Source organism: Corvus cornix, chromosome 2, assembly GCF_000738735.6.
Source record: "Corvus cornix cornix isolate S_Up_H32 chromosome 2, ASM73873v5, whole genome shotgun sequence".
Taxonomy (NCBI): Eukaryota; Metazoa; Chordata; class Aves; order Passeriformes; family Corvidae; genus Corvus; species Corvus cornix.
In genome coordinates this window covers 137474640-137500368 of record NC_046333.1, presented here as the reverse complement: position 1 = coordinate 137500368, position 25729 = coordinate 137474640, and the positions used below count along the sequence as shown (strand labels likewise).

General features: G+C 35.8%; 1 long non-coding RNA gene across 1 annotated transcript; it reads right to left on the bottom strand.

Annotated features, from left to right (window-relative positions):
* Window positions 1-3542: 3542 nt before the first annotated feature.
* Window positions 3543-16277, bottom strand: LOC109145352. The gene is made up of 2 exons (XR_002046677.3): window positions 16155-16277; window positions 3543-4083 (listed from the first exon to the last, which is right to left on the bottom strand). It is a non-coding gene; the product is annotated as an uncharacterized LOC109145352 (long non-coding RNA).
* Between the last annotated feature and the right edge of the window lie 9452 nt (window positions 16278-25729).

The following is a 25729-nucleotide window of genomic DNA, read 5'->3' as shown; positions in this document are numbered from 1 at the left end:
AAGGACAAGAAGGAGGATCACAAAAACTACAAGCCTGTTAGTCTCATTTCAGTGCCTGGCACATTTATGGAGAAGATAATTCTGTGAGGTATTGAAAAACACCTGAAAGACAATGCAGTCAATGGTCACAGCCAGCATGGCATCATGAGAAAGAAGTCCTGCTTATCAAACCTGATTTCCTTTTATGGCAAGGTAGCCACTAAGTTGATCAAGGGAAGCCAGTTGATGCAACATTTTTGGATTTCAGTAAAACTTCTGGTACTGTTTCTCACACTCTCCTGTTACAGCCGCTGAGCCAGTGATTGTGATGGCTAAGGGGCCAAGGAGCCCCAAAATAGCAGGGGCCTGCTGGTGGACCGATTCCGAGGTTTAAGAACACCCCCTGATCTCATGGTGAGAAAGGAAAAACCTCTCCCGTCAGGCTTTGTGGTGCCATGCCAACTTGGTCTGTCTGAATGGCTTGATACCCTGCATGCCCCTGGAGTTTCCCTATTGGTTCCCTTACCCTAGTCCCACCTTTGTACTGCCCCCATGCCCTCAGATCATTCGTTTCTGATGCTCTCCCCACTCCAGTACAAAAACCCTGGACCCTTCATGGTTCTCTCTTTTTTGTCTCTGGTCTCCCTTCACGGCAGGATGCAATAAACTTCATCCGTGGAAGTGCCGTACAGGAGAGCCCTCCTGACTCTTTGCCTCTGGTAACGCTGAGCTATCTGGCTTGAGTGTGTGTGTGTGAGATCTGTGCCTAACAGCTGCACGGGTGAAAGGAATAAGCTTGCTGGAGTGCTATACTGCACCCACCAGAACAATTCCTTTGCCAGGGACATTTCAGGGAAACGCAGCAACCCTTCACGAACCCACCATGCAGTGCGTTAGTCTCCTTCTGGACAAAATGTCCAGCACACAGCTGGATAAATATATCATGCGATGGGTGAGCAGCTGGCTCATGGGTTGGGCACAGAGGGCTGTAGAGAATGGGAAAAGATCAGACTGTCCTGTCACTAGTGGGGTTCTGCAGGGCTGCATCCTGAGACCAATTCTCTTCAATATCTTCATTAACAGCCTGGATGCAGGACTCAAAAGAATACTAAGTTTGTTGATGACACCAAAAAAAGGAGGAGCTGTTGACTCACTTAAGGGCACAGAGGCCCTTCAGAGAGAGCTTGACAAGTCAGAGGACTTGTGGGCAATCACAAACCTTACGAAGTTTAGCACGAGAAAGTGCTGGATCCTGCATCTGGGATGCAGCAGCCCTGGATGTACTGACAGACTGGGGAATGAGATGCTGGAGGGCAGTGCCATGGAAAGGGACCCAGGCATCCTGGTCGATGGCAAGTTGAACATGAATCAGCAGTGCCCTGGCAGCCAGGAGGGCCAAGCGTGTCCTAGAGGGCATCACGCACAGCATCGCCAGCTGGGCAAGGGAGAGGATTGTCCTGCTCTGCTCTGCACTGGGGCAGCCTCACCTCAAGTCCTGGTGGCAGTTTTGGTCACCACAATATAAGAAAGGTGTTAAGCTATTAGAAAGTGTCCAAGGGAGGGCAACAAAGATGGTGAAGGGCCTTGAGGAGCAGCTGAGGTCAGTTGGTCTGTTCAGCCTGGAGAAAAGAAGACTGAGGAGAGACTTCATTGCAGTTACAGCTTCCTCATGAGGGGAAGAGGAAGGGCAGGCATTGATCTCTTCTCTGTCTGGTGACCAGTGACAGGACCTGAGGGAATGGCCTGAAGTTGTGTCAGAGGAGGTCTAGGCTGGATATTAGAAAAAGGTTCTTCACCCATGCAAAACAGCATGAAAATGTGGTTGTATTTTGTGTAGAATGGAACATTTTTTGATGTGGTTTGTTGTAAAAGAGAAATAAAAAAGTCCATACCTTCTGAAACACATTATTTCTCAAATAATTGGTTTTTGTCAAAGACAGGAAAATTCAGAATTAAACACTGGTGTTCCTGTATAAAATATGCAGCTTTTTTTCCCAAGTTAAATATTGAACAAGGCAAGCGATGCTGAGAGTTTAACACCTTAAAAAAATTTACTGATCTGGTTTTGGCTCTTCTCTGAGAAAAGACTTTCAGATTTTGAATAGTTTGTTTATGACTTCACAATGGGACATGATGCAAAAATTCTCAAATTGTGACTTCTCTCAGGGATGTTAATGGGTGAAGTGTTGGTCTCATATTTTGTTTTGGAGAGAAAATTTTCTAGAAAAGATAGATATATAACTTTATATCTTAAGTAAAACATACTATCTAACTTATACCATCAACAATGAAATTATAAAATGAGAAGCAGGTCTAATGGCTGGGTGTAGGTTCTTGTTTAAATCACTTGATTCACAGAAAAACATCCTAATTTTGATGATGCTGTGATTCAGTTGTAGACATTATATTTGAAATAAGATAGTTCCTTAAAAATAAAAAGTGTTTCAAAATCAAAAATGTGAACTCTACAAATGGAAAAAATCTTTAATTTTGTAAAAAACCTGACAAATGTAATTTTAAACAACTTACAAAAGGTCACAGAAAAAAAAACCAGAATAAGATTGGAGTACAAATCATTGTTCTGAGCTCTCAGAAACCATAACTTCTACATATAATGTTTTTTTCTCTTTGATCTAAAAGGAAAAACAGGAAATCATGAAAGGCAGGTAAGCTCTGTAAAGACAGAAAGGGAAATAAATTTGATCAAATGGACATTTCTATTGAATAGGAAGTTTCTCTCTGAGAAATTGACTCACAAATGTCCAGGAGAAATGGACATGTAGCTGGAGGTATTTAAAATTAATGAGCACTGCAAAAATGTAGTTGACACGGGGAAAGAAAATCTGCAAGTCTGGAGGGGAAGGCAGTAAAGGCCCCTTACAAAAAGAGTAAAGAATCCAAAAATCTTCTTTTGAAGATGATGATCAACAAATCCAAAATTTCACATAATTGCAAATACTACAATATTAGGTTAAATTATGATACAGTGTTATAATGAATTATTTTATACCATGGTTTAAAAATATGACAAGTTAAAAAAAAAATGCCTGCAATGATAGTCAAAATTAAAACAGAGTCAGGAAAAGAAGAATTAAAGATTGCTGGAAGAAGCTCAAGTTAAAAAGGAGTTTAATGTAATGATCATAATTTGAAATATTTTGCTTAAACTGGTTGCTTATTCTAAAGAGAAATCTTATGCCTACCTTTCATATTGAAATTTAGCAGGATTTGTAGTAAAAATAACTAATTAAGAAAGTTACTTTGATCAGTTCAAATCAGTAATCAAGTATGAACTGCAAATTAAATCAGAAATAATTTTTAAAATAAGAAAAAAAGCATGTATGTTATATCTGTTTACTATGTAAATATCAGTATGTAATGGAATTCAAAATAAGTCAAACCTATTCTGACTCGTTCCTTAAAAATAAAAGACAGTTCAAAATTAGACAGATGATACTGAATAATAGTCTAGCAAAAAAATCTTTTTTCTCAGCTGACTCCGGTTATGATCAGATTATTGAGAGATGCCTCTCCCCAAATCAAGGTGCAAACGAGGCCGTATGTTGCAGTCAATAATATGGATTTTATTTAACAGTAAATGTGAGGCAGAGGAGAGAGACACAGAGAGAGAGAAGAGATTAAGCAGAAGATGGTTCCCACACGAGGATCCAGAGGCATCCCATTGGTCCTCTCTCACCCTGGACTTCCCAGTGGTGGGGGTCCCGGGTCGATCTTCTGGGGGTACCACCTTTATAAAGTCCACATTCGGATATCCGTGGGGTGGTCAAAGATGCAGTTCCCACAATTTTGGGTGATCTTTGTTTGATTGGTGATATGTGTACTAGCAGTTGCTTCCTTTCCCACAGTTTGCCACAGTGGGAATTTTTGTCCAGATACGCTAACCAGGATGTACTAGCCAGATCTTACCTCCACCAGGTCTGAAATTAGCTCCTTCCTGGCAAAAATTTCTCCTGTCTGTGTTTAAGTTGCTGTTTTGGTGTCTTATGGCAAATTCCTTCTGTGGCCTTGCTTTGAGACAGGCAGCTGTTTTCTTTCAGTCCTTATAGTTCCACATAGAACATTTATGCCAATTTACTCCAAAATCTACAATATAAGCAGTCAAAAAAAAAAAAAAAAAAAAAAAGAGATTAAAGGAAATAAGACTCTTAGAGAAGATAATATATCTGTGACTGAAGAGCTTTTGAAAAATATATTTTTTTTAAACTTGCATATTAATTAATAAAGCAAGATCTTGCATGCAGTATACACAGATTTTGGACATACAATGAAATTTAATTTGGAAGAAAGATCTCAGAAATTAATACCACATTTTAATGTCCTAATAAGGAAATTTAAATAAAAGGAACAGTTATGAAAAATAGTTATTGCTTTTGTTTTGCAAGTATGTGGTGATGACGAACAAGGAGAACTTATCTTAGGCACAACCTTATTTAATGTGCTCATTATGTTCTGGAAGATTTACAGGACACTGCATGAATATGATTCATAGGTGATGGTATAATAGAAGGCAGAACACTTACAAGAAAGATAAATTAACAGTTCCAGAGAGATTAGACATATGACCACAGATTTCTTATGTAAGTAGAATCAAGTACAAAGTATCAAACTAATGCAATTCAGACCTCAAAAAATTAAAGAAACTATAAATTATTTAAGAAATTATTTAAGAATTTAGAAGGGATATTCTGGCAGTAATTTTAAGGATTTAAGAAAAAAAGACATTAACAAAAAAATATCAACAATGAGATCTATATTCCCTGGTGACATGATAGAAATTCTATCACTTGAAACATTCCAGAAAGCCTAGGAAGAATAGTAATGAATGTACAGTAAAGTAAAATGAGTAATTGTGGCGTAAAATTACTTAAAATTACTTTTTTCAAGCTCAGATTAAAATGACTGTGTACTACAGATATGAAAACCAATTAACTGAATAATTTTTAGGTACTTTCTTTTCACTCTCATCTACATCTGTTATACCACAGTCAGTATAATGCTTACTTTGGTAGACATATATTTTATTGGTGCTTATATAGTGTAAAATAAAAGGCACTTTATACAGTCAGCAATTAAATGAAATCTTATTTCTTCTGTCAATTAACTATATGACATTTACTACTTTTAAACAAGATGGCTCAAAATTTTCAGTCTGTCATTTATCTACAGATATGCAAGATGTCAAAATCTCAATATAGGATCATTAAATTGTGAACTTTCTCTCTTATCAGAAAGCCACTATTGCATAACATCTTGAAAGCTCAGAGTTTTGTTAAACATACAGGATCACAGCTTGTCAGAATCACCAACTACCACCTGGGACATGAAGAACAAAGAAAAGAAAACATAAAATACATTTATTTTACTTCTACTCAGAAGTTCTTTTCTGATGATACCTTGATAGTTTCAACTTTGGATTATAATACTTGCTTAGCACTTTCAATTGCAAGTAAATGTTCTCATTAAATACATTGAGTTTTCATAGCTATGAAATGTTTCTGTTGGGCTGAATAATTAATATGTTGTTTATTTTAGGATTGTAAATGTATCAGGAAAGTTTTTCTCCATATCAGAAAATCAACCAACTTGTCAAACTTTACCATAATAGACTCAAAGTTTAAAAAGTTTTAGAAAAAATTTTTGGAAAGAACTGAAACATATCACAATAGTAGCACAAGAAGATGAAGGGAAAACCAAAGATGAAAACACTAGGACTACCCCCAGTAACAGTAATGCAACATGAAAACAGCATCAAAAATCTCACCAAAACGCTGCCAAATATAAATCTTTGTTGTCATTGAACAATAAGGAAAAAGAGTACATTTCCTGACATGCAATCTCTGAGTGTGAAGTAATATTTATTTATTCTTGTAAAGTGGCAACATAACAATATTTTAAAAATTTAATTATTATTTAAAATATTTTACATGTAGCAAGTATTATATGATTTATAATTTTAGAGAGCTAAGTGATTAATCGGATTGTCAGGTGAGCACTTTATGCTGCATAAACTCAGGACATTGGCTGGGTAATACTGCTAGCCCTTTGTTCATGATGTAGAAAATATGGAATGACACTGAAGAACTGATTTTTTAGCAGGTACAGTATGTGGTTTTGTTCTGAAAAATACTTGGAAAAGTACATTCATGCATTTGATATCAAAACCATTAAATATTGAAAACTAATAAGAGTTAAGTAAAACAAAAAGTTATTCTTTTTTTTTCCATTTCATAATGAAACAAAAATTCTCACAAAAACCCTTTACTTGTCTGAGATGTTTTATTATTGAAAGTCAGCCAATATAAACAGGTTGCTCACCATGTTCTATCTGCCTTTTTTTTTTAACAGTGACATCCAAAGGAATGTGAAGAAGAAAATAAAGAAAATATATGGTTTAAAATTCTGATGTTGATTTATACTCACTACCCCTGCCGTCTGCATGTAGCCGAGCAGAGGAATGGTTGACTGGCTCAAGACAGTCAGGTGGGAAATGGGTGGGGGAAGAGGCGGGATGGAGCACCTTCGTACACTCTGTGGGTAGTGAAATGCGACGCGGGCCCACACTGTACTGGGAGCAATCAACTGCATAGGACCACCATAAGCCCCAAAGTGGTGCCAGTAACATTCTGGCATTTTGTAAAGTGCAGGCATGAGACTTTGGCACCACAATTAACATAGGCCAGCCTGGGGGGCCTGGAACTGATAAAAGGTCAGCAAGATATGTGCAGCGTGGTGCACTCCACTACCCTGGATTTGAAAGCTGATGAAACCACACTGGTTCCTAGGCTAGTGGTTATCTACTCTCTATTTTCTTTCTCTTTTGCTTCTTCTGCATTCTTCTTCTTGAAAGATATTGTAATCCAGACTAAAAAGTCTAGTCAAAGCCATGCCAAGTGTATTATTATATCTGGATATTCTAAAGTTTGCAAGCAAAAGTTGTTTGTTACTAAACCTGCTGAGAACGTTGTTGTTTCTCCCATGCACCTCTGAGAGTATATCCAGCTACCTTTCCCTAAATCTGTCGAGTGGGATTGTCCACTACAGTGAATAATCATTAAGTGCAATAAATTTTAGCAAACACAATGTTCAGACAGCAAAAGATATTCAAAAGAAATCTATAGTTGGAAATAAAGAGGAATTATGGTGTTCCAGGGTCTCTGAACCAATGAAACTTACTGGTGCTGCCTCTCTCAGATACCCTTCCCACTCTGCCCAGAACCCAGTTTCAGCCCCCCGGGACCCGGTAGTCCTGTCTCAGAGATGCCACAGTAGCGCCAGCCTCCATCTCCCTGCAGCTCTGCCATGCCTGGCCATGAGACCTGGTGATCATCACCCTTTCAGGATCTTAGCTATGATATCCATTCAGTAGGAAGTTATGTCCTCTGCACTCACCAGAATAGATGGCAACCCAGACAAAGCTCACACCAAAATATGCAGCCATCCAGGTCTCTGTGGGCCATAGCATTTAACTAGTAATGGATGGCAGGAGTGAGAACAGCTATGTGAGTTGTGATCAAGTGGATGATCTGATCAGTCTGGTGACAGAGCTACAGGAGAAGTAGAAATGTTAAGGAGCAGCAGGGAGTCTAAGAAAAAGATAGACTGGTGAAACTACCCTGGAATTACAGTTAATTCCTGAATGAATAAAAATATTTTAATATAGACTATCGCTAACAATTCTGAGATGTGCATTAACTAAACAAAAGCCTTTCAGGAAAAAAGTCTCTTGGTGCTAATAATACTAAAAATAGAAAGTAGACTATTGTGAGTAATCAATACACAAAGTAATTTTGGAAGAATATGATACAGAGATATTGCTATTATTTCCCCAAGTTGCTGGGGGAGAGCATTATATAAAAAAAAATTAGTGATTTTGCAACTACTTAAATATATGGTAAACCAATTTTCTTTTGTCATAGTTTAACCCCAGATGGCATCTAAGTACAACACTAAGTACAACAGGCTCACTCCCCACCCAGGTAGGGTCAGGGAGAGAATCCAAAGGGTAAAAGTGAGAAAACTCATGGGTTGAGATAAAGACAGTTTCATAGGTAAAGCAAAAGCCACACACAAGCAAGTTCAAAACAAGGAATTCATTCACCACTTCCCATGGGTGTTCAGCCATTCCCAGAAAAGCAGGGCTCCATCACATGTAACGGTGACTTGGGAAGACTAACACCATCAATTGAATGTCCCCCACTTCTTCCTCTTTCTTCCCTCAGCTTTATGTATTGAGCATGACCCCATACGGCATGGTAGATGCTGTGGGTCATTTGGGATCAGCTGTCCCAGCTGATCCTTCCCAACACCTTGTGCACCCCCAGCCTTCTCACTGGTGGTAGAAGAAAAGGCCAGGATTCTGTGAAAGCACTGTTCAGCAATAGCACAAAAATTCCTATGTTAGCAACACTGTTTTCAGCATAAATTGAAAACACAGGCCCATACCTGCTATAGTGAAGAAAATTAACTCTTCCCCAGCCAAAGCTACTACAACTTTGTTTTTGTAAAGTAATGAAAAATTCTTTTTTTTCCTAAGATATTTAACAGTAAAATGTTTTTCATGTGTTAGTATTTGCAAGTTTCTATTCAGAAATTATAGCAATGTGACTGCTATACTTAAATATCTAATATAAGCTATAAGCTAATGACTCCTCTGTGATTTTATTTGTCCTGATTCATATCATCTCAGTATTTTCAATGATGTATTATAAACAAGCAAATTGCAAGTGCATATTTTTGGTAGCATTGACTTCTATTTAATAAATGCCTGTTGCTGTCATTGCATAAAAATATGTTCAATTGTCATAGTGTAAAAATATGAGGATTATAATAAGCAATATTATAATATAATATTATATGAAATTATAATAAACGAACATAAAACATTTCCTTTTGTACAGCTTTGATAATCTTACCCCTACTATGGAAAATTTTTCTCTCCAGCTTGAAAATAAAGGGCACACCCCAGTCCATAAGCATATATATGTAGAGAAATATTTTTCACTCACTCACTCTTCTGCTTTTGCCTTTGGCAAAAATAGAAAGATGGAACATGGTCTAGAGTAAGAGACACAGAAATTCTTTTTATAAGATATTTTTTCTTAAGAGGAGATAAATAGACTAGAATAAAGCATGAATTTTTTTGTTCCAAACAAAATCTGTGTGCGTCTTAAAAGGTCAGATTCTTTTTAATATGTGCCATTTTAAAGAAATATATAAAGAAATACATCCAGTACAAATTCCTCTTTCCTTTTTACGTTATTTAAATGAACTAGATCTTTTGTTAGAACATCATTCTTTAAAAAACCTAGTGCACAAGAAAGGAATCAAAATTACTCTGCTGAAACAGTAGCTCAATTAGCTTACATCCAAGACTAGCCAGCACTGTACACCAAGGTTCATTTGGACCAAAAGTTCATGCCAGTATCCATGGGGCCTCATATATATACACCTCTATGCTTTTCTGTCTTTTCTCTGTAAAAGTCCAAAGAATTTTCTTCATAAACCACTGGAAGTTTCCTTCAATTGCTCCAGATTTTATTGCAGACTAGATGCCTCTTTCTGAGTGTGTGGTATTTTAATTGCTGGTGTTTCAATTCAGCTACTTACCTTATTTGTCAAAGTGTCTGTTTACACCAGAAATTAAGATTTAATTATGATCTATATATGTTAATACATCTACATCCTCAAATAGAACTAAGAAACACAATACTCATTAATGTATTTTTAGCTTGAAACACAATCTCTCAAATGAACTGAACATCAGTTTTGTTTTATGAGTGATTTAACATATTGCCTTGAAATGTTTTTATTGAGCTGATTAGTATCTCAAAGATTTCTCAAGTGAACAATGTTATTTAAGCTTTTCAGTGGCAAGCTGAAAGCCTTCAGCTCATATTTCATCACAAAAATAACGCAAATTAAGCTGAAATTAAGTTACTGAACATGGCACGAAAGTTTTATCTCTGAAACTTTGGTGTCACATACACAGTAACATCATTTGATTTAAAAAAATTATTGCCTTCACAAAGTGCTGGAGCAGGACATTCACAGAGACAGGCATTGCCTAACAACATAGAATCTGCATGATGTTGAAGCATTCAATAATTTTTACTTTTTAATGCAATTTTTATGCAAATGTAAAAGATTTGGAACACAGTCTGTATGCTTTCCCTCTGACAGTGACTTTGTTATCTGTGCACCTTAAAAAATAACAGAGTTTCAGTCCAATCACTGTCAAATTCTTCATGAGCAAAGCTTTCAGTAGAATTATATTTTATTTCTAGTTAAGTTGACTTGAAAATGTTTTATTCCCGAGGTCTGTCTATTCAAGGGTAAGTTATGTATCAGCTAAGATACCAAATGAAGGTTTAGGTGGTCATAAATAACAATCATTTATCAAACTGAATATCTTCATCATTACTGATACATTACACAGCACGTTCTAAACAATGAAGCATTCTGACTGAGGAAATCTGCTCTCTAACAGAAATTACATTGAAAGAAAACATTTCTACGGCACAATAAGATTCTAAGTTGTAATAGCAAACTGAGCCTCCAGTTTCATTAGGATCAGTTAGGCTGTTCAAAGTCAGAAATTAAGTCAGGTACAACTATCAGACAATCATTTGGGTGTTGTTTTATGAAAGTGAGAGCCCACAGATTTGTTAACATGTGAACAAAAATTCACCTATAGATATATACATATACACTAGTAGAGTGTAGTAGATAATTAAAGATGAGTTTAAAAGCACACAGTCAAATATATATAATATTATTTCCATAACAATTTTTCTGTATTGACCTAGAGCAATCAAGTAGCAAATTTACTTTTTTTCTACTTAGCTTTAAGCTGGGTTATTTTTTCTTCCAAACTATTTGAAGGAAAAATAGCATTGTATTTTCCAGCATAGCCAAAATAGTTTCTTTAAATGCAGTTTCAAATTACTTTTTGATTTTTAAAGTTTTCTAGATACCTTTAGAAAAACATTTTATCTAAGCAAGATAGACAGAATATTAAATAAAAGCTGAAGCCATTAGATGAATATTTCTTTAAATTTGAATTTTTGCTGTAAATAGTATGATTTTCATTCAATTTCTGTTGTCATATTACTTCCCAGGATAAGGTTTCTTTTACTTATACTTCTGTACAAAATATGCTGTTAGGAAATCAGAAGAAAAGTAATTTTTTATCTATTTTTCTGTATGATTTTTTTTCCCATACCAGATAATTACAAAAAATAATTTAAGACAGACAGCCAGGCATACATAATTTATGTAAATATTAGTGAGTTTAAGGACTAAGATGAATTTGAAAAATTTCTGGAAGAGCTAAAATTTTGAACAGATGTGGAAAACTCTGTACAGGTTGCTTACAAATGAAACAAAAACCCCAGCACTCCCCACCCTCAAATCCACACATATGCAGATGTCAACTGTTATAATATTAGAAACTGAAGAAAGTAATAAAGCATTGTACAAACTGTATCTATATAAGAGATTATAGGAATTGTGGTTTCAAAAAAATATATTATTTACAGTTTTTTTAGTTTTCTTTGTTCATGTTTTTCAATCTTGGCTATAACTATAAATTATGCCATAGCTATTCTTATAAAGAATTAGCATTCTCTACATGAGGAAATGTTTTTATGGAGAAAAATACAATGCAGCAACATTATTTTAATACATATAATTTTGGAAAGATAAATATACCCTTAGGAGTCTCAGTGTTTCCTGTAATTTTCCTGTAAAGTTTGTGAAACAGCTCATTGGGATGCAATTCATGCCGCTTTTGTGTGACAGATGATTTGCAATGAGAACTGGGAGTCCTGAATCACTAAATGGCTAGTCAATTTTTAAACTTCAAAGCAAAGCTGAATTAAATGAATTTATTTTTTATAATCTACCAAGTGCTCCCATAGCTTCATCTACTACCACTAAGATTATGAATCTCATATGTCTCCCCAGCATGAATGTCTCTATCTAGACTAGGATCTCACAGGTGTCCTGCTGTTTCCCCAAATGAAAGGTGTTAGACTTAATTTCATGAACTTGCTCCTCTCTATTGACACTCCTGTAATATTTGGTACTGTAATTCACAGCCCTTGACTTCTCAGCTTGACTTTTCTCTACACAAAGCTCTGTTATATCTTGTGTCTGCCAAATTCTTCCCCCTTTGATCTATGCTCTGGTCCTCACCCCATGGATTTTATGCTTGTGTATATATTTGCCTTCTCAACTGACTCACATGCCACATCTGAAAACATGAGCAGGTTGGACCTCCAGGTGCTTTTATCTCTCTGAAAATAAAAGGGGATATTTGTGCACTTCTACAGCTAGAGAAGGGCAAATTACTTACCTTACCTGAGCAAGATAACAGGAAGAAATGAGAAAATACCACCTTCCATTTTTGCCTGTTTTGCAGTGTTGGCTACTGAGAAGTCAGTGGCAGATATCTCTGAGGTTGGGATTTGAAAGCTACTAGAAGTCCTGCAGTAGAAATTAATGTTGTCCCATTATCATGGGATATCACGGTGGTGCAGCTGCTAAAAATCTGTATTATATAGCAGCTTGAAAAAAACTCAAATCAACACAACAGTTCAGGTATTGTGTGTTTATTCTATGTGTGATCATTAAACATTATGGATTGTTATATTAATTTAAAAAAAACTTTTAAAAAAGTAATTAATTAGGGTGATGATGTTATCAAGATTTTTAAGGCTGAAATTTAGAGTGATTAAAAGCATCTCCATGAACTTGATTCTGCAAAGGTAATGGAAGCAAGGAATATGTTGCCACATAAGAATTTCATGTGATACACTGTGTGGAAAACAATGCTTGTTCGCTGTTATAAATGTAACATGTTGACACTTAGGACTTTTAGTTTCATTGCATGCTCAGCAAGTGGAGTAATTCCACTACTTTTTGGAATAGGAACAAGTGATAAAAGGTAAACTGGTTTGTTCTGTAAGTACAATGAATTAATTGGTTCTGAAAGCATTAGATGTAAATGACTGAAGAATTGAGGAAAAGAACAGTAGACAGGGACAAAAAAGGAATTGCCAGGGTAGACACAACATTTTTTTATTTCTCTGTAACTTAGGGATCAAATCAACCAACTTCAATATGTGAAATAGATTCTATATGAATAGAAATAATTCTATATGAAAGTCGTGTACTAATATAGAACTGTCCAAAATGTTACTCTAAATTATCATTACAAATGAAAACCTAAACAAAACAGAAATTAAACTCACAAGGACTGAAAATATTTAAATAATTTGTGGAAGTTTAGTCAGAGAAAGAGCTATCCAGAGAATATTACAAACAGCTAATGGGGAATAAAATAAACCTTTCAAAATTAATAGTTAATAAAACAAAAATATTAATATTTTAAACAACAGAGACTAAGAGAAAAAAAACAAGCAAAGAAATTATAGTCCATTTAGAATACAATTTGAGACCTGAAATGGAAATAAAGATGAGAACATCATAATGTGAAAGTCCTGTAGATCTGTATAATGTGAGAAAATTCTGTGTCATAAGACATGGCATTAGTAACAAAACATTAAATAACAGACTGATGATGTAATCAAGGTTTTTAAGGCTGAAATTTAGAGTGATTAAAAGCATCTCCATGAACTTGATTCTGCAAAGGTAATGGAAGCAAGGAATATGTTGCCACATAAGAATTTCATGTGATGTTACACTGTGTGGGAAACAATGACAAAAAAACACAGTTAAAAATAAAATAGAAATATCAGACAGTGGCAACTCGTATTTAAAGGTAAATCTTGGGATGGAAGAAAAGGTAAATTCTCAAAATGGCTGACTTTGGTCTTCCCAAAGTCCCTATATCCCTTTAAGAGATTTTTGTCTTTCATAGAAGGTAAAACTATACTTCACAAGGAGAAATTTGTCAAAATTTACAATATAAGATAAACTGCTTGAAGGGCATATTGCTGTGCTCTGTTTTTGTAATCTGAAGAAAAACTCGAAACTGATTAGCTGAATGGGCTAAAGAACACCAAAAAATTGAAAGCTCAGATATCACAGGGATGACAAACATTATAGGAATGTTTCTTTGTTAAAAATTCCATTATTGTTCATAACAGGAAGTTGCAAGCTACAAGCAAAATTTGCAGAGAAAAACGCTGTAATTTTCAATGAACATGTAAAATACAACTTATCCATCCCAACTAGCCATATTTAAGGAAATTGTGTATTCCTGTACGGATGTCATAATTCTTTTGGTTTTGAATTATTGAATAGTTTCTCACAATTTTCCTTTGTTTGCAACAAATGTGAAACATGGTGAATATGTGTTTGTATCTATCAAATTGAAAATGAGAGCAACTGTTGTTGAAATGAGAATTTTACTAGGGAAAAACACTGGTACTGTGCTGTCTGTTAGAAGAAGGATATTGTTACACAGGATACATCTATTCCAGAGTCCTAGTTCAGATTAGAAGAACTGAATTTGTTTCACTTGTCACTAAACTAAAAGGGCAAGAAAATGGTGGTGACCTTCATTTTCAATTGGAGCTAAGGCTACTCCAGAGGAATTGCTCTGCCTATGTATATGTCTGTGTCTATATACAAATATTTATATACATATACATATGTATGCATATTATATATACACAGACAATACATATAGAAAGAGAGTATGGATGTTGGTCCTCAGTTCCTGTTTCACTCCACATGTTCATTCCTAGTGGGCTAATGCACAGTACTCATTGTTAATGTACAGACAGAAGTATTCAAATAGTTCCCTGGAACCCTGTTCTGAACACACTTCATCGGTCTGAATTTCCTTTTTAGCAAGTTTTAATGTCTGGAAGTGAAAAGCTGTTGAATATTTTTCCCCCATATTTTTGCATCAAACTTATTTATTATCACAGCATTTGCAGCCAAAGTAATGCTGAGTGTCTGCATGCTTGAAAAATATAGTATGCTACTACTGATATTTCATATATAATATAAATAGTCAGTACAGCTTTAAATGAATATTGCAGTAGATTTATCTAATAAATATAGTCATTAAATTATGGGGAGTTTCTCTGATGCCTCAGATAAAGTCTAAATTCAACCATAAGTTTCTTGAAACAATTGTTTGAATTCAAATTGGGCTATTTCAGGATGATTGAAATGTTGCAGTCTTCTGCATTTAAGAAGTCTGCTACTACATCTTCATGTTCCTGTTACATTTATGTTCTATCCCATCTGAACTACTTCTAATACAGGGTGATTATTATGAAATATAACTCTCCAAAATATGGATATACTTTCCAATTATTTCTCAACATTTAAAAAACTCTTTCACCTATGTTCTAAACAGGCTCTGCCAGTCTTCCAGCTTCCCCGTGGATGATTGTGTTTTCTCACTAATGCAAGAACAAAAAAGTATAAATCGTTTATAACGTCTTCCTCTAGACAATAAATTAGCCTCAATGAAAATGTGTGGTAGTTCTCAGAAAACAAAGCAACACAAAACTCTATCACAATCCAAAAGGCATCTCAAAGCTTTTTTAAAAGACCAAGAAGGAGGAAAAGAAACTTGCCACTTTTTCACTTGTAATGAAAGGTGAGACAGAGGAAATATTTTCATGCATCAAACTTAAGAGTTGATTTTTAAAACAAAATAAATATATAACTGAATCCATCAAGGGTGAAATTGGCAGTGATCCAGACATCCCTGGACACAAGATTAGAGAAATCCTTCAGATGAGTGTCTATAATAAATATGGACAAACTACTCAGTGGGGGAATGAAATTGGAAAAGTTATTTTCCTAGGTGTTACATTGAGGCTAACAGCTTTGGAGGACAATCAAAGGAGGAAGAAAAGATTGAAGTCTGTAGTTCTGTTTGTGGAAAAACAATTGATTAATCTGAATAACAGATTACAATTAAATTTTACCAAAGCAGAACAATCACAATTATGCAATTTAGTAAAAGATAAAAATGCAGAAGTGAGAAAGTGTGCCATGTTTTTGTTCAAGAATAAATGAAAGAATTACATTTAGTTCTAAAGGAAATGTACTAATTTCTAATAGACGAATATATTTTCATTTTCAGGGCTTAAAAAAACCTCCAGCATTTACAAATATGTTACAATGTAGAGGGATTTGGAAATAATTAAGCAGGTAATACTTACCAGCAATTTCACCATATTGTTCTGTGTCTGGCTCCTTAAGTATCTGGAAACAGATCAGAGCAGAATGGCCACCACGTCCAATCTTACAAGGTCCTCCTGCCTCTTAAAACATTTTTCAGGGGAACCCTAACTGAAATACATCAGTCCTTTAGAAGTTTTGCAGTGTTATCCAGTTTGTTGTCAGTCTTTAGACAGGAATCCTGTGTTTTCTCTTATTATTTTCTTTCATGCAGTACCATAGATTTAGTATGATTATGAGTACAACAGTAAAATCTGGGGCTGAATAAAATTAAAATCTTACTTGAAGATCAAAACAATTACACTCTGCATTAGAGAAAAGAAATTCCAGGACTTCACATAGTTAAAACCTCACTGAAATGTCAGTGAATGTATTCTGTTTTATCCTCTTAGAAATTTGAGTTCTGGTTTAATGTTGATTGGTGCCATATTATGGGGCATCAATATTGAAATGTACGCACCATCAATATCAATTAGTGTAAATACATTTGCTTTTGTTATAGGAAACAAATTATACATTCCACTTTAAATTGTACACTTTGGGGATGACAATTTTAAGTCCTTAAAGCAGTCATAAAATAACAAAAGCTGTAAGCAGAGAAACAGTCCAGTCAACAGTTATAGTTAAATAATATTGACAAAAACACCAGTGCAACAGAGCTCTCAAAAATCACTGTTGTAAGCAGATGGATTAGGGATTGAGAAGATATGGAATATGTTCCAAATAGAAACACCAATTTATCAGATTCTGACAACACTGAGTCTGCAAAAAACATTAAAAGGGAGGGTAGCCAATAATAAGAATTGATAATAAAAATAAAATAAGCCAAAGAAAGCACTGAGTGGAAGGACAAAAAGAGAAGAATTCTTTGCGCTTATGTAAAGTCCAGTTAAATACTAGTATAGAAAATCATAAGGAAATGACCATTAACACAGAAAAATATGAGTAAAGGAAAATTTCTGCCACCAAGAAAACGTTTCCTTTCCAGGATATTATACGTTAAAGGAAAGCAAATTATATACCTTGTTGGTTTGTTGGTTGGTTGGTTGGTTGGTTAGCTTTTTGGGAGGAGGGGGGATTGTTGGGTTTTGAGTTTGGGTTTTTTGTTGGTTTGTTTGAGATTTTTGTTGGTTTTTTTGATTGTGTTTTCTTGCTGTGTTTTGTTTTTATCACCTTTCTGTGCATGCTACCATAAACTGGGAATTTAATCTCTTAAAAACAACTTGGTGTGTTTTTAAACATAATTTCAGATCACTTTCAATGTGCTTGAAACACATTCAATCAACAGGGTCTCTCTTATCTTTAAACTAAATGTTTTTACAATAAATAATTTTGTAAGCATGTTTTTAAGGCGAAATATCCTATGTACACATTTAAACCAGGATACAGTGACAGAATCTACAGAAGAAGTCTGTCTAGTCTTGTAATTGATGGATTAAAAGAAGGGAAAGGAAAAATACTGTTATGGAAAAAGGGTCAGTGATGAGCATCTGTGCATATATCATCAGTTGTACTGCAGGTGTTTCTGAAAGGCAAACGCCCACTCATAGCCTCTGTTTGTGAGACACATAGCACTAAATTATGCAATTCTCACTCCAAATCCATTAAGGGTACTATAAGGCTTCAAGTTATATCAGTAATCCAAGTCAATATTTGCATAATTTTACATCAATTGTTAGGAGTTTGCACTTAGAAAGGGCCAAATCAGAACCTAAAATTACAGTTTAATGGATAAGGAAATAACTAGGGGCCAGCCAATCAAATCTACAAAGCAAGTTAAAAAAAATGCAGATCTAAAATAACTGCCTTCCTGGCCAGTGACAAGTATTCAAGGAAGTTGAAAGCAAAATGCTTGTTATAAAGAAAAAGGCTCAAAACAGGTAAAAATTTTAAGTGGTTTACACGTCTCAGAAAAAAAGTGGGTACCAACATCCCTGAAACTCGGATTTGAAATAGTAATTGTGGCTGATTTTTTGGTGCTAAAAAGGAAAAAATTAAAATTATAGAGGATAAATTAATAGAGTTATCAATACTGACAGTGACCTTACATTTTACATTTAAAAAAATATTTAGAGTAAACCTTTTGAGAGAACATGAAAAATTAAGTAAGTGCTGCTAATTTCTGCTGATTTGAATTTTTTGCAGTACTGTACATTAAAAGTATCCTAGTTTTCTAATAAAGGATATGTATGGTGCTACCATGTGCCCTTTTTTCTTTACTCCTTTCACGAGATTTTTCTACCCTGAAGTGCTAAGAGGCAGCTGAACAGGCTTATGGAATCAACTTCAGTATTGGGAGCTCTGTGTTAAGCAGTCTTTCCTCTCTGACGAAAGCAAGAAGGATTCTGACTGTCTGCAATCAACTCACCAGCTCTTTTTAATATTCTGAAACCTCCTTGAAATTTCTGAAGCAAAAGAGCTTTTCAAAATCTCTCCTGCTGTAGTCTCTGAAATATTACGCTGATACTTTATGTAAGTATACACCTCTAGGGGATTTTTTTCTACATTGCATCCTTTAATTTAAAAAGAGATCAATTGTTTTCCAAAATAACTGTCTCTTATTTCTCATTAGGAAGAGCTATATAAAGGAAGATGATCTAGAATTGGGACACTTTCTTCATCTAGCAGCACCTAGAAACTGGAAAGCCTCAAGAAACTTATCCTGCATGAAAATACCGAATTTCTCTAAAGAGTTTGGGTTGGGTTGGGTTTTTTGAGGTGGGGAGTTTTTTGGGAGGGGTGGAGGAACTTGGTTGGTTGGTTTGCTTGGTTTTTTTCCCAATAATGTTACTTAGGGGTTTGGCTGTTGGCGTTCTTTTTTTTTTCTCCTACAGAAATAGTCTTCTTTCTGTTTTGCTAGTTAAATTACCTTTGTGACACCTGTAACTTTGACTGCTTCAGAAATGCAGATAACAAACAAAGGAAATACTGAAATTAAATTCCAGTGGAAAAAATTATGGAAAAAACTTCAGAGAATTTGTGCATTTGGTCTGTAAGACATGCTTGTGGGATTCCCTTTATTTTATTTCTTGGAATTAAAGAGAAATTAAGCTTTTGCTAGTGGAGCACACTTTCATTTAAAAAAAAATTCCATGTGAGTGTCTTCCCTTCTTTCTCACCGCTTGTAGAATGGGCAATATATTTGAACAACTAAGAAAACATACCAACAAAATCAAAAGCTGGTATATTTCCTATCTGTAAACACGTAAAAGAATCAAAACTTATGGAAAAGGATTTTTTTTAGAAATTTAGCTCAAGCACAGAAAATATCCATTTGTGAAATGTCAGATGATAAATTGACTGATTTTTTTACAGTTCAATAGATATTTTATTGTGCATCTGTTCTTTTCCTCCAATCTGCTTTGTTCTTTCTGAAGCTGCAACAATGAAAGAAAAGCCCTTGTAATTAGTTATTGAATTGAATGCCAGCAGGTCTTAGAATTTAACCTCAAGGTTAGTGAAGAACTAATATATCACTTATTTTGGCTGGCTTTTTTGTAGCATCCTCTGTTAATAGGACCCAAGAGACAAAGAATAGGCATAATCATATCAACAAAACATGTCACATGCTGCACAAACATGCTACAAACTGATCACCCTTATGAACATATCAAAAAGGGCTTTATAGCCCTGGCAGCATTTTTCAGAGATACTCATAAGAATGAGTTAAGGGGGAGCATAATTCTCCCTAAGACAGAATGTCTCCTGATGTCCTCATGCACAGATGCTTGAGAAGCCAGAGTTTTAATTGTTTTGGAGTTTTGTGGTTAAGGTCCAGCACTTTTAATGGAGTGTATTAGAAAGTAAAGCTCAGGGGAGTCCAATACAAGCAGAAACACATGGCAACTAACTTCTTATTTTTTTAAAAAACCCTGCTCAGTTGCTCCACAAAAGTTGTCTTACAGTAAGGCTTTCTTTTGGAATTCAGAAGGATAAATTATAGAGAAAGTACAAGGTGGTCAAATATACTGTAGAAAAATCTCAGAGGCATGCTGTAACATTGATGTGCTCCTCTCCAGGTTCTGGTAGGTCTTCTTCAAGCTGGCATCAGTGAAATTTGAAAAGCAAGTTACATGGTTTACGGTCAAAAGAGATACAGTGATGAGGTGGGTTTTATGGGAAAAAAAAAATTATTATTAAACCAAAGGAACTTTAGCATATAGCAGTGTTACTATATCTTCCTCCTGAGAAAATATGTCAATGAGTCTGAATTCTTAAATAAAACATACCATTAGAGTTACCTTTTGCTATGTTTCTTTTCTTTCCTTAGTAAATGATAGTGAGTAATCTCTGGACAGCTGGTGAAGTTACAAGATTCAGATAAATGCTTCCCAGGTTGCAACTTGGCTACAACAGAAGAACATGACATGAAAAATAAATGAGCATACAAAAATGCATAACACTACTTCTAGCGTTCTTTTTTCTTCAGAACTTCTTTTTCTTCAAAATAAAATCTGAACTTGAAACATAAATTTACAGAATATGAATTTAAAATTTATTTTATAGACTTTTTAAATTGAGAAATATGAATGTTTATATCTTGGGTAGATCTTCTTGCAAATTAAAAATCAATAGGAATATATTGGTGTTGTACCGTTATTCAAGCCCATGGTCTTCAGTTTTCATGAATTAGGTTGATTGTTGACTCATGAAAGTGGACCAATCCCATTAGAACTGAATGAAAGGCAGTGAAAGTAGAGCTACTGCTAAATTAGCTTGAGAGTTATTTGTTCCTGCTACAGCAGGGATTACTGTAACACGCATATATAAAACCAGGAGTCCCGTGGAAAGGAAATATATATGGACAGATTCTTGGTAGATGTTTCAGAGATGTTTATTTCTCCAGCCGCATGGCCAGGGCTCTGCTGAGGAACTCCTCCAGTCACGGGACCCAAGGGTCCTTGCCCACACAGGGAAACACAAACCAACCAATGGGGAACGAGGCTGACCAGGGGCTCAGGAAACCCCGTGCCTCCCCTCACGGCCCCTCTCCCAGGGCTACATGGCAGGGGGAGGAGACCCCAACATGTTCCTGCTTGATACTATGAAGTATCTCTTCTCTCAATTGGTTTTGTGAGGTTCTCACAGTAGAAAGGCTCAAGATACCACTTAGAAACAAGAGTTAAAGAATGTACAAGTTTAAACATATAAAAATAAAACAAGTTGTTCCTGAATCAATGCATCAAAGAATCTGGATGCAAAAAGGAATGGTTGGTGCTTCATACCAAAACCACAAATCACAGTTGGAAGTTCAGTTCACTGAAAAATTATTTTACTGTCTGAATTGTATCTCAGAACTCAGAATGCAATGGGAACAAATGGATATAACATTTATTTAATATATGGCTATGTATTTTATTGCATTTTTTAACGTAAGAAGTGCATTCAGACAATGAACTAATGAATTTATCATGACAACTTATGCAGAACAGAATAATTTCTCAATTATCATTGTTGTATTTATTTGGTATCATTCTGAAAAATCTTTAAATGATATTTCTTGCATGTATATATATATATATATATATATATATTTTAGACAGTGTCCCGTTTATTTATCAAAAATATAATCCTTTCCACCAAAATAATGAAGAGACTAAGTTTCTATTATGCAAAAAATTATTTGATTTGAGGTCAACTTTCATTCTCTTTTAAAAGTTTAAAATAATTCAGAATCTAAGGAAACCAGTTTTATATAAAACAAATGGTTTTTGGTTAATTGATTTTTCTTTTACTTTATCTTTCACCCTAATTTTGGAGGAAAAAATCCTTTAAAATGTTGCTGGAAACATTTTGTTGCTCTTTTGAGACCCTCCAGTGAACTGAAAAACCTATTATTTACTCAGCACTTCCCTTTAGCTTTGCTTTTTTTGCACAGGTATTCGGTTGCCTGGGCTGCAGTGACCATGAAATGGTGGAGTTCAAAATCCTTAGGGCAGCAAGGAGGATGCATAGCGAGCTTACTACCCTGTATTTTAGGACAGCAGACTTTGACCTCTTCAGGGATCTGCTTGATAGAGTACTGTGGGATAAACACCTGGAGGGAAGAAGTAAACCAGAAAGCTGGTTGATATTCAAGAATCGCCTGCTCCAAGTTCAGGAGCAATGCACCCCAACAAAGAGGAAATCAGGCAAAAATTCCAGGAGGCCTGTGTGAATGAACGAGAAGTTCCTGGACAAACTCAAATGCACACAAAAAAAAAGCCTACAGAGGGTGGAAGCGAGAATAGGCAGCCTGGGTGGAATACCGAAAAGTTGCCTGGGCAGTTGGGGGTCCAGTTAGGAAAGCTAAAGCCCTGATAGAATTAAACCTTTCCAGGGCCATCACGAGCAACAAGAAACACTTCTTTAGGTACGTCAATGATAAAAAGAAGACTAAGGAAAACATGGGCCCTGTACAGAAGGAAACAGGAGACCTGGTTACCCAGACGTGGAGAAGGCTGCAGTACTCAGTGACTTTTATACCTCAGTCTTCACTGGCAAGTGGAGTCACACTGCCTTAATCACAGAAGACAAAGGCAGGTACTGGGAAAATGAATAGAAACCCACTGTAGGAGAAAATCAAGTTTGAGAACATCTAAGGAACACGAAAGTACCCAAGTCCATGGGACTTGATGAGATGCGTCTGTGGTTGAGAAGTCATGGCAGTGAAGTTTTCACTCACTGGAAAGGAGGAAATCTAAGTCCCATTTTTGAAAAGGGAAAAAAGGAGGACCTCCCCCTTTTCCTATTTCTATCTCTCCCTCTCTACCTCACATTTACTGTTAAATAATCCATACTACTGGCTTTGGCATATGTTCTCCTTTGCACCTCAATTCAGCCAGAGGCATCTCTCTAATAATTTTAATAACATTGTATTGGCTGTTAAACAGCAACCACAGGAATGCAGAAAGTTAGGATTTCATTCAGGTTGTTCTTCTGGAAGCTTTAAATCAGCTAAGTGCTTTAGTGTCAAATACTTGAGATGGAGTCATGACTGATGTATTGAAGAATTTAAAGACTGACAATCTGGCCAATTATTTGCACTAGTTAAGGCTCTCTGACATATTTTTATGCTGTTAGTCTCCAACCAGAACTTGTTTATTCTCTCAGAAGTTACTTGTCACTGGATATTTTCAGTAGTGACACATAATATTGACAAGCACTGAAAGCTGTATCCCATAATAGCTTTTAAAACGAATTGTATGCCTCACTGTCTTGTTTCATATATCATTATTTCAGTAGTCTACCAGGAAGGAAAAAAAAGGGAGAATATTAAATATATTCTTATGGCACAGAATTTGGGGGGGGGGAAGCAAAAAAGAGGAAAATACAATGAGTTATAATTAGATAACACAATGTTACATAACACTAGAAAACACCTCAACTATTGTATCCTGTTTCCCCAACACAGGAAAGACATTAATCAGTTGGAGGGAATCCAGAGAAGAGCCACCAGGTTGACCAGAGGAATGGAGACCCTTCCCTATGCGGAAAGGCTGGGAGAATTGGGATTATTCAGCCTGGAAAAGAGGCTGAATAATCAGGAAAAAGAGAGGGGTTCAGGGTATCCTAATTGTGGCCTTCCAGTTCCTGAAGTGAACTTACAGGAAAGATGGGGCAAGGCTTTTTACAAGGGCATTTACAATGGGTTTAAATTGAAAGAGAATAGGATTAGATTAGATATTAGGAAAAAAAATCTTTACTGTTAGGGTGCTGAGGCACTGGAACAAGTTGTCCAAGGAAGTTGCATATGCCTCATCCCTGAAGGTGTTCAAAGCCTGGTCTAGATGAAGGTTTCCCCACCCATGGCAGGGGGTTTGGAACTAGATGATCTTCAAGGTCCCTTGAAGTACCCCAAAATGTTATCGTATTCCATATCTAACTGTGTCCAAACTTGTTACTGTCTCTTTAAGAGCTGGTGCTATGGCTGGATATGGAACTGCTAGGGCCTGAGTTTGCTGATTCCTTTCAAAAGTCATAGTACCCAAACCAAGTTCTCTTTTGCCTGGTGTCTTTTTCTCAAGGCAGAGGCTTCATGTATTTTGGGATTTTTTTCTAGTTTTGTTTCTCCTTTGCATCTTGGACTGACTCAAGGCAAATTCCAGGAGTGCCTGCTTGAAGTCATGGCCCTGTGCCCAGAAGAATGGAGTGCCTGCTCCATATCCAAGGGCCCACAGTTCTCCAGCAAGGAGAGGTGACACCAAGTCTTTCCAGCCCAGCTGCTTTGCCTTGCCTTTCCTTGTCTTGCCATCTCCTGCCAAGAGGAAGGCGGAGTCTCTTCGTGAGTTCTAGCCCTTGACTGAGTACCAGCTACCAGTGTTCCAGCCGCCTTTCTCAAAAGAGCTGCTGCTGCCAGAGAGATAAGTGAGGGGGAAAGGCTGATGCCATTTTCCCTTTGTCTCCCTACATATAGTTGCCCATGGCAGCAGCCATCTTAGGAGGGATCACTCCGCCGTTTTAAGTTTCTCTTTGTTCCTGGGGGGGGAGAGGTTAATGAGATCTAGCAGTTTTGTATCTAGTAATTATTTACTGTTATTTCTTTTGCCTGTTGCTGTTTTGTTTCTTAGTAACAAGTATAACTCACTTGCTAAACATTCATTGCTCTGATACTGTCTTGTTTTAATTTAAAATTCTGGATACAAAATAAATGCCTCTTTCTAAAATAGGTCTAACATCTTTTGCTGCTAAACTTCTATAATTTTTTTTTTCACCAGACGTCTTGATAGAACACTGGAAAAGAACAAGTGAAAGCAGAATATTATTTAGTATATAATGCCATATACCTATGAGAAAGCAGAATATTATTTAGTATATAATGTCATATACCTATGGATGTGCTTATTTACAATGCAAACAAGCTAGTAGTGATATGACAATAATATTTTGGTATCTTTTGCTTAGTACTTTCCCACCACGGCAGATCTTTTTTATATACAAACTGACACTTGTATTTTCATCCTGAAGTCAAGTCATAATCTGAATGTTTGACAATGTGAGTATCCAGATTGTCGATAGATTTGGCAAGAAATAGACAGATACAAAGAAACCTTCAATTTCTCAAAAACATGCTCATGTTTCTCAGCTGGGAAAGAAAATGCTTATGTAATTTGAATGGATATACTTTAAAAAGTTCACTTTTAGAAAAGAAATCTGGCCCTATGTAGGAATTATCACATATGAATATGTATGCCAATGTGCACTGTGATACACATGTGCGTGCCACCAAATATGATATATAACAAGCAGCTGTAATCTGTAATTAAAATATTGAAGTGTATGGTTCTTCTGTGTCTAGGACCTGAAAGTCACATGTCTTACTTCAATCTTCTACTGAAATACCTAATTAATTTAGCCTATTTTAATAACTTCCAGTGAATTTAGTTGAAATTCAAGATGAAAAAAAAAGCAGTTGCACATGTGGAGGAATAATCATAGAATCATAGAATAGTTTATGTTGGAAAAGATATTTAAGATCATTGCATCCAGCCATTAACCCAGTACTGCCAAGTCCACATCTAAACCACATCCCTAACTGCCACTTCTGCAGGTCTTCTAAGTATCTCCAGGGATGGTG